The following is a 4,382-nucleotide window of genomic DNA, read 5'->3' on the forward strand; positions in this document are numbered from 1 at the left end:
TCCACCGCGTGTATAGAGGAAGGGACGTGATTGGACGGGGACAGGGGAGGAGGTCTCACGTGACGTGTGACACAATTAGGATAGGGGAGAAGGGAGAGATTGTGTGAGAGAAGAGGAAGGGTGGCAATGGAAGGAGGTGGAGGGGGACCTGTCCTGACCTGTAGCTGGGAGTAGATCCCTTTTATCTATAACCTGATTTACTTCTGAGTGTATTATATTTATCTAAATCAGATGATAGGTTTCCTCCATAGTCCAGCTTCCTTGTATGGCTGGCAGTGGTCACCCATACACAGTTCTAAGCACAAGAGCAATAATGTCATATATGGACAGATGTGGTGGCTGCATTAGTTTTCTATTTAAAGTCTTTTTTTCTCCCTTTATTTTCACCTAGGGTCCTGCGAGTAACACACTTACTGTCCTAGGGTGACAACGCTCACTGTACTGTATCTATGGAGGAGTGGGGTTGTCACCCTTGGCTGCACGCTTCCGATTTAGACTACAGAATGCAGACTGCTTCTCCACAGAACAACTGCCACTCATGGTTTTTGGAGAGATGAGGGGCGGGGGTGCGCGGGAATATGAGAGCCCGGTGTGGTGGGGGATTTCCCCCATCCATGCTAACAGTGTATGGCCAGTTTTAGGGTCAGTGGGAGATCTGGCAGCCACATATTCGACTCCCAGTTACATATATTGTTATACACTGATCTTATGGTGGCAGATGTGCCCAGCGGCCATGAGCCCTTTGGGTAAACGCTGATCAGGCGGGTTACCTGTGCCAGTGGGTGTTCTCCCCTTTAAAATAAGAGGCACCAGCAACACCTGGCTGCCATCTTCTTTCTCCCTCCCCTTTGCATTGGCATAAACCTACAAGCTTATGGAACCTTCTGCAGATCTGCTTCCTCGTCAGTGGTGAGATCATGACCATACATCAGACCCCCTTCTAATGTCTATAGTCAGACCCCCTTCTAATGTCTATAGTCAGACCCCCTTCTAATGTCTATAGTCAGACCCCCTTCTAATGTCTATAGTCAGACCCCCTTCTAATGTCTATAGTCAGACCCCCTTCTAATGTCTATAGTCAGACCCCCTTCTAATGTCTATAGTCAGACCCCCTTCTAATGTCTATAGTCAGACCCCCTTCTAATGTCTATAGTCAGACCCCCTTCTAATGTCTATAGTCAGACCCCCTTCTAATGTCTATGGTTAGACCCCCTTCTAATGCCTATGGTCAGACCCCCTTCTAATGTCTATGGTAAGACCCCCTTCTAATGTCTATGGTCAGACCCCTTCTAATGTCTATGGTTAGACCCCCTTCTAATGCCTATGGTCAGACCCCCTCTAATGCCTACGGTCAGACCCCTTCTAATGTCTACGGTCAGACCCCCTCTAATGTCTACGGTCAGACCCCCTCTAATGTCTACGGTCAGACCCCCTCTAATGTCTACGGTCAGACCCCCTCTAATAATGTCTACGGTCAGACCCCCTCTAATGTCTACGGTCAGACCCCCTCTAATGTCTATGGTCAGACCCCCTCTAATGTCTACGGTCAGACCCCCTCTAATGTCTACAATCAGACCCCCCTAATGTCTATGAGCGGACTACCTAACTTGAAATGCAGGCTGTAGTACGGACCCTAATTTGACTTTGCGGAACACTTTCCCTTAGTGGTCACAAAGGAACAAATCGAAAGAAAATGACTAGATGTTTGACCTACACATTTATGTCTTTATGAGGTTTAGAGCACAACACAATAACCCGCGGAAACCAATAAAATCCATATTTTTCTAAATTCTCTGGTTCTGAGTAAGATCATTATGGGTTCTCTGTGTTTTTGCTCATTTTTATTGCTTTTTGCTCTGCAATGTTAAAGTTTATCTTCAGACAAATTCTTTTTTTTTTATTGTTTTGTACTGAGTGGGGATGGGTTGCCCCCACGTTAGATGTTTATCACTCTCATCCCCATTGGGGAGATTCACCCCTTTATTTATACTGGTGACCATTCTCATCGAGAAAGAGGGGGTGCAAAAGTTTAGCGTTGTCCCCAGAACAAGAGGCAAAACGGAACTCTTCCAATGGGGACACCTGTCACAGGGAAAACAGTCTAAGAGGGGAATTCCCCTCATTTTTGGAGATTTCCTCTAGCTTCCTGTTCCATCTCTGGGATTGCCTCTATATATTGTACCTCTGCTGCTCTTCCTGGCCACATGTGATTCCTATGCGAGTTCTAAATTGTTGAGAGGGTTAAATTCCCCCGCTCCCATGTGACGGCACTCCTGGAAGTACGGGGCATTTCTCTGGTGGCCCGGTGGCAGTAGGAGACAAGGTGACTACAGCCATCGAAGGAGCAAATGTGTCAGCCAAAAAGTGACTGCGTGCAATCAGATGCAGTCTGGCCGGCATGGGCAACCTACAGGTTGACTTTTAAGGAAGAACTCCGGGCAGTTACAAAATTAACCCATGCAGAGGGGATAACCCCACCCCCCAGGAACTGCAAGGGTTATGTGCTCATTTTGGTCCAGGGTTTAAAATAAAGATACACTCACCCCATCCTTGGTCTCACAATGGTGACCATTCACCATTCTCCCCCTCCGTTCCGGCTGTGTAAACTGTATAGACGTGGTGATGTCACGTGTCATTAGACCGCCAGAGGCTGCAGGGACTAATCTTGTACCCAGATGGGACTGAGGATCGGGTATTTATTTATTTTTTTTAGACTTTGGACCGAAAGGAGCAGCTCTGCCTGGAGTTCTTAAAAAGTCAACCTGTAGGCTCTGCCCCCAGGCTCTGCTCCCAGACAGAATCAAACACAGCGCCAGCACATTTTGGCTCAAGAGAGTATTATTCAATTATGTTCATTAGTGCATCCTCAGCACTGCAAGACAAGACACAGGGAGCACCTCCAGCACATAACTTTTTAATAAACGAATAAAAAGGTACTCACAAAAGGACAAATAAAAACAGGCATAAAATGGTCAGAACAAAAGGTGCATACCCAGCCGCTCGTCATCCTCCCTGGTAGTTAAGTGGTTTACGCGTTTCAAAGGTCACACCTCCTTCTTCAGAACCAATTGGGGGTGTTCCACTGACTGTCTTTTATACATCAATGCCGGTGATTAGGGCACCTGAGGGAGTTCAGGGAGATTTGTACTAAGCCAATGTCATTGAAAAGGAGTTTATGCAAGATCTTCAAAGTCACTGAAAATAGGGAAGATGGGAACAGCGTGTGAATGCCCACACGGTTGGATGCATTCTAAAGAAAGTACAAACATGCAATTCTAATGTGTTATCATAAATACGGACAAACTGCACATGCCCGTGCAACAGGCAACATTTTGATCTATTGCATATATTTGCATACATATATATATATATATATATCTCTCCCTAAATAGCAAAGATGGGAACCGAGTTGAATCTAGGCATGAATTGCAGTAAAAGAGACTTGTGTCTGATGTGTTCTTTAGGAAAAAATTGTAAATAAAGACAAACAGAGAACACCTTTTTGCATATTTTGGATTTTAATTCACAAAGGTTATACTGCCCAAAAAACATTTTTTCTAGGTACAAGGAACGTGATGTGAACACATTTTACATGGAAACTTAACCCTGTATGGACAGTTTTCTAACGGCACGAAAAAGGCATTAAGATGGGATCTGAGAAAATAGATACAAATCTAATTGATTGGAATAAATAAATGGATAATTAAATGGGTATCGTATAAAGTACAAATGATAAAAGATACATATGGTTCATATAGAGAAACTTCATCTATGTAGAATAAGCTAAGGGCATATTTGAGATACCGCAGAAGCAGCGTATAACAAAAATTAATTATGTTGGATACGGAATGGGACATAGAAAACTAAGAATGGTATGCAAAGGTGGGGAACTTGGGTATTAAAGGGGAGGAACCCAACTGGAAAATAGATACCCGGACCTAGATGGACTGAAGGGTAGAAAAGGGAGACCCAAATACCACTATAGTATGATACATCAGATGTTATAATATTTGTATGTGCAATGTGCACCCGCATCAAAATCAGGCTAATCTGATAGAAAAGCCTGTTTCCTCAGAAAATGTGTTTGGGCCTATAATAGAACTACTAAACTGCCATGGGAATATGACATCTCTACTATAAAGGGCAACAACACTTGATGGAATTCAAAAGGTGCTGACAAGGGAAAGGTAATGGTGTAAACTGATGGTGGATGGGCGTAATAGATTACAAATATGATTAGTTCGGGTACCAAAAATAACATGTAAATTCATGTGTATCTTCATAGATGTGTGACGAATGGACATTAAGGCTTTAGAAAGCAGAGGCCAGATCTAGTCCCTCATTTAGCCCTCCAGGGAAGAGGCTATTGAGCGTGTAGATCC

Source organism: Nanorana parkeri, unplaced genomic scaffold (genome assembly GCF_000935625.1).
Source record: "Nanorana parkeri isolate BGI_ZX_2015 unplaced genomic scaffold, ASM93562v1 scaffold169, whole genome shotgun sequence".
Taxonomy (NCBI): domain Eukaryota; kingdom Metazoa; phylum Chordata; class Amphibia; order Anura; family Dicroglossidae; genus Nanorana; species Nanorana parkeri.